Consider the following 13,315-nt stretch of genomic DNA (forward strand, 5'->3'; position numbering starts at 1 on the left):
ATTATTAATACATCAGCCAACAGGATTGAAAATTGGTTTGGCAATATAAAGCCTTTCACCATAATTGATGAGAAATCTCTGTGAAGTCCTATTTGGGTCTCCTGGTGTTGGCATTATTCATAAATTATGCAGAGAATGCGTTTATAGTCATATAGTATGTTTCGATGATGTCAGGTTAACTGGATAAATGGACCAAGTGTTAGGGAGATTGATGAAATCAAGACAAATTAAAAATAATGTTATGACAATTCTTCCAACTCGCCTCTTAAAGAGGTAAAGTCGCCATAGCCCCAGATGATCATATGCTGCTTTCCCCTTTGAGGGAGAGAATTGACTGGTGGTGATTTAAGCTAAGGAACACCACGCCTCAGGTGAGGGTCAAGGTTGAGAAGGCGGAGCTTTCATGAATAACCTCAGCCGGTATGGAAATTGAACCTGCGCTTTTGGCCTTGCTCTGCATCACGAACCAGCTGTCCAGCCACTGAGCTAAACCAACCCCAGAAGGTAATTAAACAGGTACGGGAATTGAACCTGCGCTGCTGGCATTGTTCTGCAATGCAAGCCGGCTGTTTAGTCCACTGTGCTAAACCAGCCCCTGGTTACCTGCTGAGCACTTGTTTACATGTCATGTTTACATATCTATCAATACTTCCACTAAGTACTGGGGAGCCAATATAAATTAAATCACTAACATATGAAAAATAACCAACAAACTAAGAAATATGTAGGCACACCACACCACCATACCTTCTTCATGCCCCCTCATACCTCCATTCCCTTCCAGTCTCCCATACTCATCATGCCCTCTCCACTGCCTGTCATACCCACTACATGCCCCCTCATACCCACGCCATGCCTCCATGCTTCCTTATACCCTGTTCCCCCTCATATTACCTATGCTTCCGTAATGTCCTCTCATATTCCCCATGCCTCATCCATGTCCCCATACCCCCAATGCCCCCTCATACCTATATGCCCTTCATGCCCCCATGTATCCTCCATCACCACTTCCCCAGTATCCACTATCTACAGTTCTCAGGGACCATGTACGAGCAATGGCAATCTTTTGAAATTTACATTAAAAAGTATGCCTCTAACAATCCAATCGAGCGCTCACTGAAAAACGTGGCCTCTGACCCGAGTGTGCTGGGGACCGTATCGGCAGCTAGAGTTGCGAGCTCTACGACGGCTCCCTGCTAGCCCCCAGCAAAACAGGAAATCTGTGGCCTTTTGGCGCCAGTTTTTCTGGCATAAAAGACCACAGTTTTCACAATGGTGTGGGGACTTAGTTTCCAAAATGGAGAATCCAGCTCATGATACAATGAAAAACTATAAATCCCCTCAAGTGGTCATTCAGTTGAAGAGCAAACAAACACCTATTCAGTAGTTACATAAAGGACAGATGATCCTTTAATAACCTTGTAAAACTGCCAAGCAACTGTGAATAAAACCCTGCTGGTTTCAGTTTTACTCTGTCAAGCATTTATAATGGTCTCAGCTGTCAGAACAAACCATTACAGCTCCACGCAATGAAGCCTATTGAAACTACAAAATCAGTGACTAGTTTTTTTTTCTAAGCTACTGGCTGTTTTTGTTTCTCCCTAAATGAATACTGCCGACACATTTTTCTCAAATTTACAACACAGTGGACATTTATCACTTCAGATCATGGCACTAGTTTCCAAGCACTGCTTTCATTGAGTTTTGAAAGCCTTATAGCACTTTTCCAAATGTGCAAGTACTCTAATGCATCTCAGCACTTACACAATGCTGAACAATTTAATGGTTAGCTTACCTTCGCAGGAGAGAGACCTATGATCAATCGCATCAGTAAGAATACACCGAACTGCTGTCTAACAGATGGCATCTAATGATGGTATTTGAAGCTGGCACACCACATAACACTTACCTGTCAAAATGTTGCCTATTCTTCAGTCAAATTTCACAAACTGGCAAACAAGGCGCGTTTTCAGGAACTTTGCAAAAACCCACCTGAGCTGAAGAAAACACGAGGAGGACAGGAAAAACAAATTTCCCTAGGGCTGTCAATAATAAACCCGACACCTAGGTTTAAGGTGCGAGTGGCAAGGTTTAGAGGAGATGTGTGAGGCAAACTTTTTACACAGAGGGTAGTGGGTGCCTGGAACTCACTGCCAGAGGAGGTGGTAGAAGCAGGGACGATAGTGACGTTTAAGGGGCATCTTGACAGATCCATGAATAGGATGGGAATAGAGGGATATGGACCCCAGAAGTGAATAAGATATTAGTTTAGACGGGCAGCATGGTCGGCGCAGGCTTGGAGGGCCAAAGGGCCTGTTCCTGTGCTGTACTTTTCTTTGTTCTTTGACACCCAGAGTTTTTATGAGTGGTTTCAACCTTTGCCTGACCTGAACATTTGCCTGGCTGTGGGAGGTTTCTGTGGGTGACTTTTCTGATGGGAAATTCAAAATTGCAATCCCACTGACTTTTTTTTTTGTTCAGCCCACACTCATTCCTGACTTATTCACGATATGAAAACCTGGGCCGAGATGTATCTGTTCCAGATTAAATACTGGGTGTAAATGGCGTGCAGATACATAGTCCCGTGGACAAAAAGAATTTAGAGGTAAACTGAAATTATAAAAGAAAACATATAACAAATGTGGCAGATAAAGAAAAAACATTTAAAATATATAAAATGGACAGACGGCCATTAAAAGAGCGAGTAGAAAGGCTAAAGATTGTGGTCAACATTAAGGCAAATAACAGCGCATTTAATGAATTAAGAAATAAAATAATCAAAAAAGGAATCAGACCATTTAAAGATGAACTTGGCATCTTGCAGTTGGCAATGAGGAAACTGTGCAGATGTTTTAAGTAATTCACTTCTATTTTTACAGAGGAGGGAGAAAATGAGGCGGTAGATAGACTTGAGGCGAATGCACTGGAGCTAAATATGAAAACTGTATTTACAAAATTGAGTCTAAAAAATGGAAAAGTCCCTCGATCCTTCCCTAAAGAACATTAATGAACCAGATGGGTTTTTATGACAATCATTTCATGGTCGTCACCTGCAATGGCCGGACTGAAACATAGAACCAAGAGCACTACCTTCGGTTTCTGGTTTACTAGTCCAGTGAAAATGCCACTATGCCACCGCCTCCCTTTTAAAGAGATGGCACTTCTCTTTAAACTGCTGTCGCTCTTGTTGTGATGACGGAACTGGGAATAGTGCCAAAGGACAGAAGGGGGATAAATGTTATATTCTTATGGGTGGGGGATGTTATGAGCCAATCAGTCTTACTTCAGTTGTGGATGAGCCTTAGGTGGAGGTTTGGGGGGATTGGGCAGAGAATATCATTGGCACTGCTCCCATAACCTTTATCAAAATTGGTGCAAATGGCTATTGATATTGTTCCACTGGGATTTCTGTTGAAGTTTGACTGGGTGTTCAGCAGAATGCCACAGAAATTTGGTCTGCTAAACTCAATTATGTTAGTATGTGAGTAGTAAGAGGTTTGTGGCTCCATAAGGTGAAATTTTAAAGGACACAATGCACTTAATTAAATTGATTTTGTAAGAAAACCACAAGATTGTATTAATACGGGTGACACTGTGAGTGTATGTTCTGATTTTCAGAGCCTGTTTATGCATTGCTGCATAGGATTAGTACAGGTCATGCATCCTTTAACCAAAATCCTCCAGGCCAATTGCATTTTGGATTTCAAATCATTTAAGTTTTTTTGGATACCGCACATAAACTTGCATTACAATAGCTGAAGCCTCGGCTGGCTATGGCCCAAAGTAAATAAAATGGCTGGAAAAGTAAGATATAGGACTGATTTACAAATGCAGATCACCTGAAATAGGTTTCGTTTTGGCATGTTGACCACAGAGGTAAACAGTGCAGACAAACAAAGAACAATACAGCACAGGAGCAGGCCTTTCGGCCCTCCAAGCCTGTACCAGTCATGATACCACCCTTGGCCAAAACCCTCAGCACTTCCCAGTGCCGTATCCCTCTATACCCATCCTGTACATGTATTTGTCGAGATGCCTTTTGAACGCCATTAATGTATCTGCTTCCACAACCTCCCCTGGCAATACGTTCCAGGCATTCACCACCCTCTGTGTAAAAAACCTGCCTCGCACATCTCCTCTAAACTTTGGCCCACGGACCTTAAACCTATGGCTCCTAGTGACTGACCGCTCCACCCTGGGAAAGAGTGCTTGCCCAGCCACTCTATCCATGCCCCGCATAATCTTGCAGACCTCTATCAGGTCACTCCTCAACCTCCGTCGTTCTAATGAAAACAGTCCGAGTCTATTCAGCCTCTCTGCATAGCTAACGCCCTCCAGACCAGTCAACATCCTGGTAAACCTCCTCTGCACCCTCTCCAAAGCCTCCTAGTCGTGTGGCGACCAGAATTGTGAGGAACATTCCAAGTGCGGCCTTACCAAGGTTCTCTACAACTGTAGCATGACTTGCCGTTTTTATACTCGATGCCCCAGCCAATGAAGGCAAGCATTCCATATGCTTTCTTAAAAGTCAAAGTGATTCAAAAGAAGTGAGTTTCTTGGATGCGCCTTGGTTTCGGATAAAGGATACTCGACCTGTGTACTAAACACTTAGACACAAGATGTTACAGAGAATGTAGCTGTGTGAAAGCAGGAGAAGCTACAGCATGTGGTACAGCCCTATATACAACAACGACAAAGCTCATATTTCCATTGTGCATTTAACGCAATGAAATGTTCCAAGGTACTTCACAGGAACCCTATAAAACAAGGCATGATGTAAGATGACGTGAATAGAGAGAAGAATTAGTAAATTAGGATATATTGGCAAGATATGTTGGCAAGGGGCTGGTTTAGCTCACTGGGCTAAATTGCTGGCTTTTAAAGCAGACCAAGGCAGGCCAGCAGCATGGTTCAATTCCTGTACCAGCCTCCCTGAACAGGCGCCGGAATGTGGCGACTAGGGGCTTTTCATAGTAACTTAATTGTAGCCTACTTGTGACAATAAGCGATTTTCATTTCATATTGCCAAATTTGGTCTTAGAAGCCCATGGTTGGTAATGTGGAAGGAACGACTGTACATTGGCTATTGAGTTGGGCAACAGCCATGTTTTTGGCTTTGTAAAGATTCAGGAAGCTAAGCAATAAGGTAAGTCTTTGAATCCATGATCAAAACGGCCACAACCAATCTACTGGGTCATTTCGGATGAGATGCTGGAGAGAGGAAGGAGTCAGGTCCCAATGTAGAATATTGAAGTGCTTTGCTTTATATTTATGCAATTGTTGTACTACATTAGTAATAAATATTTCCACATGGTTTGCATTTTATCTTCCCCAACTATTCTATTTGGCTCATGCTGGGTATGGCTCCGCAATACCAGCAATCTTTCCACATCCCTTCACGTGCGAGCTCAGACAGTCAGTAAGAGGTCAGGTATTGTCTTCTTCAACAACGATCAGGGAGCAAAGTTGGGACCTCCCTCAGCTTTGTGGCATTGTAAGTCGCGTGAGCAGAACACAAAGCGGGAAAAAAGTGAAGACTCGGTACCGTCCAGCAAAGCGAATTTTAAAACTTACATGAAACTTTCAGCTCAATTATGAAATTGTTTCTCATGAGTAGACTCAGCTGGGTCCAACCTGTTACCCAGTGTGTGTCCAGTATATACACAGATATCATAAATTTGATTCAGACTTTAGCCCGAGGGTATTTTTTTGTTTATTTTTTTGTCTATTTTAAAATACAAAGTTAAATAATTGAAAACATGACGGAAATAATTACTGTTACATATACAGGAACATGGAAAAGTAAAGACAGCTGCAAAAACTGAAATATTAGAATAGTGCTCCATGGAGAACATTGTGAATTAAAGCACACATTTTTGTCATTATAAGATAAAATAATAATTTATGAGATGATTGCAGAACTTGGCTGTAGCTCAGATATTTTCATCATCCATGTTGTGTTAATTGATGGCTTTAAATATGGCATAACTTTGTTTATTCCCAGTTAAATGGGACATTTTGAAGGTGCTAATTTAACAATAAATTACCCCTCGTTGGCTACCTGCAGGTTTACAGTGCCTCCTTTGAAATGTGAAAGGCAGGAGGAGATTCGGTTTCTGTCACTGTGATAGTTGGTGTGTTGGGTGTTCTGGATCACATACAGGTCACCAACACTTGAAATAGTGCAACACTATTTTATTGAATCATTAACTGTTCAAAACAAACTCAGACTGTGGGTTAACACGATACTAGCTTTAACTAAAGACCTTTGCCTTGTCCTAACCAGTCGATGCACTCAGCACATGGTGAATGTCTGTGTTGCAGGCTGTGAGCTCTGTCCTCCCAGCTAGCTGCAACTCGAATGAGCGGGAACTCTGATGCCCCCTGTCTTTATAGTGTGTGTGCTCTCACTGGTGATTGGCTGCAGTGTTGTGTGTGTTGATTGGTCCCACTGTGTGTCCATCAGTGTGTGTCTGCACCATGATATGCTAGTGTATACTATGACATCCCCCCTTTTATAAAAAATGTACCTGCGTGGCAATAAATAGTGTGCGGTGAATGTTCCTGACTATGCGTGTGCAAAATATTTACAGGATAATGTACATAAACACTAAGCTATTTACTTGGGAAGGTGCCTGGTGCAGAAAAACTGTGTCACAAGAATAACGAGATGAACACTATATACAAACCACTTGAACGATTAAACGGAAGAACAGAACAAATCGGAAAGTCCATAAGTCCACAAAGTTCACTAATTAAGTCTCTTACTCTTAAGTCTCTTAAGGCGAATTGGAAATTAGCAAACGTGACACCACTGTTTAAAAAAGGAGGTAGGCGGAAAGCAGTAATTATAGGCCAGTGAGCTTTGTTGCTCTTTTTAGCCTTAGTCTATTTGCTCTGATTACGTCACCTTTGCTCATGAGTCGTCAGGTATCTTTATGATACCGCCACGTGGTTCAAGTTCAGGTTATGATTAATAATACAGCACACCGCTTAGTAAGGATTAAAACAACGGTCATTTATTATATACAACAAGCAATATTAATACACTACTACTACTATCTATATAATAAACCTATCACTACTGGCCAATACTTAACTTAGGAAGAGCCCACCAGGTCAGGGAAACGAATGGCTTGTCCAATCAGATCTGGCCCGCGGGATTCAAAAGGTGGCTAGGTGTCTCTACCGGATAGCGATCGCTGGATTCAAACTTACTGTTGCCGGTTGCTGTTCTTGCGAAGGTCTCGAGCAGGCGAAGAGGAGAGAGAGAGAGATCTGAACTTGGATCCCCACTTTTATAGGGCCCAGGGGCTTCCCGCCTCCCGGGGCGGCCCTTGACCCTGAGTCCCAAGTGATTGGATCTGTCCCCAATCTCTGGGGTCGATGTGTCCAATGGTGAGGCGATTCCTCGATCGGGGGGTGGTCGCTCACCTGTCTTTGTTTCGGCCACTGCAGGCGCCGACAGGTCTGGCCCCGTATTTAATTGCTAATATGTTGCAATTGTTCCCGGGGATAGCCGATTTAACTGTGGATGTCTGAATAGATGGGCTGCAAACAGTCCTGAATGCAACTGCAAATACCTGGGTTGATGGGCTGTTGATAGCCCTGAGTATCGATCTGGGCTAACTTCCCAGAGCCGAATATGCAATACTGTCTGCAGCTGCCTGCTTGTGTCTTCTTAGCTGCTTTTCCCAGCAGTCTTTCGGGTTAGCCATTTTTTGCTGGGTTTTGGCCAGATTAATCGGAACGCAGCCATTTTATGTGGCTACATTCCCGCCTTGTGATCCTACGCTGAAGCGTGAAGGATCACATAAATGTTGTCCTCTTCGTTCCCTGACCGGGGGTGGGGGTGGGGGGGGGGGGGGTACCTCCTACATGGCCACTACTCTGACCCTAGCTATGCACAAAAATTTACCTAAACAATTCTTGAGGGCGCTATGTCAGGCAGGGGCATGCACCTATAAAAGAATAAACTGGGAACCTCTAATTTTACCTAAACAATTTTTCAAGCATTATACAATCTTATCTCTCTAAATATACAATAACAATCACAACATTTAATATATTCTTTCCTGGCTTGGCAGTCAAGCTCAGGATCATACATTTCCATACATTTTCTTTTTATTTACAGGAAAAACCGCCAGTGCATGTTTTATTATTCATATGTCGCGGGGGTCTGGGGTCTGGTCATAGCCGAATATCGGGGATCGGATCCGATAGACCGGGGTTTGAGCGCGGTACGCTCTCCTTTTCCACTTGCGGAGGCGCATGGTCTGTACTGCACAACCGAGTATAGTCAATGCCAACAGTGCCTCAATGATGTACGATAGGGAGTACCAAGTTATGAACTTGGCACACCAGGATAATGCAGCGTGGTTGGTGACTGGGCCCTCGGTACTACTGGGCCGTGAAGTGTTAACAGTAAAGGGGTTTGGAGTGGTTCCCGCGCAACCAAACGTTCATCAAAAGAGTGTTGAGCACGATGAAAGGAGTCCTCATGGCTGTCTTCTTTCTTTCCTTTTTCTGTGTTCGCTGGTTTTCTCTGGACTTGGAGCTTCTGAAGTTCTGTAAGACAAGCGTAGTGTGTGTAAATACTTCGGTTTAATATCTGGTGTGTTAGTGTGTCTGTCCTTCTTGAGGTCAATTAAACCCTTATAATTGGTCACAGTATGTGACTCCCCCCATTTTTTTTTCCAAAACAAATGTTTGGACACGGCACACTTCCCAATGGTGGACCAGTACTAAGTTTATCATCCAAATGTTCTAGGATGTAAATAGCATGTGGCAGCAACCCAAAGGTTGCCTAAATAAAATGAAACTGTTTTTGAAAGAAAAGTTCGAATGAGGTGCGTGCGCGACGGGTACGATTTGGGTGGAGTCCCCGGGTAGGACGGCTACCAATACCGTATCTTCCCTACCCGAGCGTTTTTGACCAATGGGGGGGGTCCCCAGGCAGGGCGGGTCTCACGCCGTTTCTCCACTGCCTGAGTGACCAAAGAACGGACAAAAATGTAGTCATCATGGTGGGGTTACTGTTCTGATTCTACCATCAAATCAGAAGAGTAGCTATGATCGGGCGTCTGGTCTGGTGACCACGTATCAGCTGAAAAGCTAGTTCCTCTGAATGGGCGTCTGGTCTCAGTGGGCCTCTGAGGCAAGTCCTCAGAGGTTTCGGCAGAATGGGCGTGTGGCCGCGGTGGGTGTCAGCGGGAAAAATTTAAAAGTTCAGGTGAATGGGTGTGGGGTGGTGAGAAAATTCTCCTGTAGGACGAACAACATTTAACAAACAGACAGACAACGTAAAACATTCTGCAGGTTCCATCAGAATACGGGACATCGTAAATCACATTTGGGCTGGGGTGTAATTAGCATATGGAGGGAGTGCAGCGTGACCAAAGAAGAAAGGAAGGAGGAGTGAAACAAAAATGAACAAAGAACAAACAAAGAACAAAGAAATGTACAGCATAGGAACAGGCCCTTCGGCCCTCCAAGCCTGTGCCGACCATGCTGCCCGACTAAACTACAATCTTCTACACTTCCTGGGTCCGTATCCATCTATTCCCATCCTATTCATGTATTTGTCAAGATGCCCCTTAAATGTCACTATCGTCCCTGCTTCCACCACCTCCTCCGGTAGCGAGTTCCAGGCACCCACTACCCTCTGCATAAAAAACTTGCCTCGTACATCTACTCTAAACCTTGCCCCTCTCACCTTAAACCTATGCCCCCTAGTAATTGACCCCTCTACCCTGGGGAAAAGCCTCTGACTATCCACTCTGTCTATGCCCCTCATAATTTTGTAGACCTCTATCAGGTCTCCCCTCAACCTCTTTCGTTCCAGTGAGAACAAACCGAGTTTATTCAGCCGCTCCTCATAGCTAATGCCCTCCATACCAGGCAACATTCTGGTAAATCTCTTCTGCACCCTCTCTAAAGCCTCCACATCCTTCTGGTAGTGTGGCAAGTGGCCTTGCTGAGGTAACGCTGCCATGAGAAGTGGCGGGTAAGCGCTCACAGTTTGCATGGGGCAGCTGGGACCTTGTAGCTGCTGTGGGTGGTGTTCTCTTTCATATCTGGGGGCTAGTCTAGCTGGTGGGGGTCTCCTGCAATCTCGGGCGAAGTGTCCTGGCTACTCACAGTTGTAACATGACTCCTGAGGCACATGAGGTGGAGCAGGCTCTCTGGTGCATTGTTCCCTTGGGTGTGATTCCCTGGGTGGGGGGTCGGGGCTGTTGGTTTCTTTGCTGGTTCGGGGGGCATTTGTGGGCTTATCCCGTTGCTGTTTCAGGGGGGCTTGACATTCTCGTGCGTAATGTCCTAATTGTCCGCAATTGTAACATTCCGGTGGTTTCTGTGGGGGGCTGTTCCTTCCTTCGTTTACCCATGCGGGGTTCTGGTGCGTTTTAACTGGATGCATGTCTACCTGCTCTTCCTCGGGTTCCCTAACTGCGGGTTTGTCTGCTTCTGCCTGCTGTTCTTCAGGATTTCTAACTGTGGGTTTGCTTTGTACAGACTGCTCCCAGGTGCGGGACAATCTTTTTAAAACCCATTTCTCATTGTGGGCTTCCTCTGAGGGGTCATAATTTGTACAGGCGTTTTGTCCTGCCTCTTGGTGACCCCGTTTGGCGTCAGCCCCCTCTTCGTCCTTTGCTGCTAATTTCCCGTTTAACTCCAGGTTCTCTTTCTCAATTTTGCATACATCGATTTTACTCATCCGATGTATGCCTTCTATTTCCTTGCGGAGCGTCCTGACGACCTCCTCTGTGCCTCGCAATTGTGCCAGACAGGACACAATTGCCATCGGCTTGTGCGCTTTTGCTAATTTCTTTTTGTGGATCTCACTCAGGTTCTCCCACCAAGTATGCCCTATACTTCCAGGACCTGAGTCGTCGTTATTGCAGAAATCCTTCCACATGGGCCATCCTTTGCCCTGCAGAAATTTGTGGATTTCCACTTCCCAAACGGGACACTGTCCCGCTCCTACGCTGCTGACTGGTGCGACAGCAAAATCTTCAGGGTTCATGAGGCGCTGCATCGCTTGCATTGCCTGCATGGCTCTCTCTTATCTGCTCGTTACATTCGAATTTGGAACAGGGGGCTAAGGTGGTGTGGTTGATGCGGGTACGGCTTGCGCTAATTTCCGAAATACCAACTGCCGATAGTTTTGACGCAACAAAAAAATCTATTAGTTTTGCCTTATAACCCTGTTAGTTACACATGCATACACACACTTCCGAATTGTGAATTATTAACCAGAACCACTTGAACACTTGTGGGTTTTTTTTTTTGTTTCCGATTGGATTCTAATTCAAATGTTGGGGGTCTCCCGGAGTGGTTTTCCACTTCTATGTCGGGTCCCGTCAGGATGTCGCCAATTATGTTGCTCTTTTTAGCCTTAGTCTATTTGCTCTGATTACGTCACCTTTGCTCATGAGTCGCCAGGTATCTTTATGATACCGCCACATGGTTCAAGTTCAGGTTATGATTAATAATACAGCACACCGCTTAGTAAGGATTATAACAACGGTCATTTATTATATACAACAAGCAATATTAATACACTAATACTACTATCTATATAATAAACCTATCACTACTGGCCAATACTTAACTTAGGAAGAGCCCACCAGGTCAGGGAAATTAATGGCTTGTCCAATCAGATCTGGCCCGCGGGATTCAAAAGGTGGCTAGGTGTCTCTACCGGATAGCGGTCGCTGGATTCAAACTTACTGTTGCCGGTTGCTGTTCTTGCGAAGGTCTCGAGCAGGCGAAGAGAGAGAGATCTGAACCTGGACCCCCACTTTTATAGGGCCCAGGGGCTTCACGCCTCCCGGGGCGGCCCTTGACCCTGAGTCCCAAGTGATTGGATCTGTCCCCAATCTCTGGGGTCGATGTGTCCAATGGTGCGGCGATTCCTCGATCGGGGGGTGGTCGCTCACCTGTCTTTGTTTCGGCCACTGCAGGCGCCGACAGGTCTGGCCCCGTATTTAATTGCTAATATGTTGCAATTGTTCCCGGGGATAGCCGATTTAACTGCAGATGTCTGGATAGATGGGCTGCAAACAGTCCTGAATGCAACTGCAAATACCTGGGTTGATGGGCTGTTGATAGCCCTGAGTATCGATCTGGGCTAACTTCCCAGAGCCGAATATGCAATACTGTCTGCAGCTACCTGCTTGTGTCTTCTTAGCTGCTTTTCCCAGCAGTCTTTTGGGTTAGCCATTTTATGCTGGGTTTTGGCCAGATTAATCGGAACGCAGCCATTTTATGTGGCTACAGCTTAACTTCGGTAGTAGGGAAGATGCTGGAATCTATCATCAAGGAAGAAATAGCGAGGCATCTGGATGGAAATTGTCCCATTGGGCAGGCGCAGCATGGGTTCATAAAGGGTAGGTCATGCCTACCTAATTTAGTGGAATTTTTTGAGGACATTACCCAGTGCGGTAGATAACGGGGAGCCAATGGATGTGATATATCTGGATTTCCAGAAAGCCTTTGACAAGGTGCCACACAAAAGGTTGCTGCATAAGATAAAGATGCATGGCATTAAGGGGAAAGTAGTAGCATGGATAGAGAATTGGTTAATTAATAGAAAGTAAAGAGTGGGGATTAATGGGTGTTTCTCTGGTTGGCAATCAGTAGCTAGTGGTGTCCCTCAGGGGACACAGTTGTGTTGGGCCCACAACTGTTCACAATTTACATGGATGATTTGGAGTTTGGGATCAAGGGCAATGTGTCCAAGTTCGCAGACGACACTAAGGTAAGTGGTAAAGCAAAAAGTGCAGAGGATACTGGAAGTCTGCAGAGGGATTTGGATAGGCTAAGTGTATGGGCTAGGGTCTGGCAGATGGAATACAATGTTGACAAATGTGAGGTTATCCATTTTGATAGGAATAGCAGCAAAAGGGATGATTATTTAAATGATAAAATATTAAAACATGCTGCTGTGCAGAGAGACCAGGGTGTGCGAGTGCATGAGTCGCAAAAAGTTGGTTTACAGGTGCAACAGGTGATTAAGAAGGCAAATGGAATTTTGTCCTTCATTGCTAGAGGGATGGAGTTTAAGACTAGGGAGGTTATGCTGCAATTGTATAAGGTATTAGTGAGGCCACACCTGGAGTATTGTGTTCAGTTTTGGTCTCCTTACTTGAGAAAGGACGTACTGGCACTGGAGGGTGTGCAGAGGAAATTCACGAGGTTAATCCCAGAGCTGAAGGGGTTGGATTACGAGGAGAGGTTGAGTAGACTGAGGCTGTACTCTTTGGAATTTAGAAGGATGAGGGGGGATCTTATAGAAACATATAAGATTATG

The 13,315-nt window shown here is 44.8% G+C and overlaps 1 long non-coding RNA gene across 1 annotated transcript in view; it reads right to left on the reverse strand.

Annotated features, from left to right (window-relative positions):
- Window positions 1-7,870: 7,870 nt before the first annotated feature.
- Window positions 7,871-13,315, reverse strand: part of LOC140391455 (uncharacterized) — a 113,829-nt gene continuing 108,384 nt past the window's right edge. Inside the window, exon 3 of the long non-coding RNA XR_011935079.1 lies at window positions 7,871-8,568. This is a non-coding gene — a long non-coding RNA (uncharacterized lncRNA). The remainder of the gene's footprint in view (window positions 8,569-13,315) is intronic.

Source organism: Scyliorhinus torazame, chromosome 15, assembly GCF_047496885.1.
Source record: "Scyliorhinus torazame isolate Kashiwa2021f chromosome 15, sScyTor2.1, whole genome shotgun sequence".
Classification (NCBI taxonomy): Eukaryota; Metazoa; Chordata; class Chondrichthyes; order Carcharhiniformes; family Scyliorhinidae; genus Scyliorhinus; species Scyliorhinus torazame.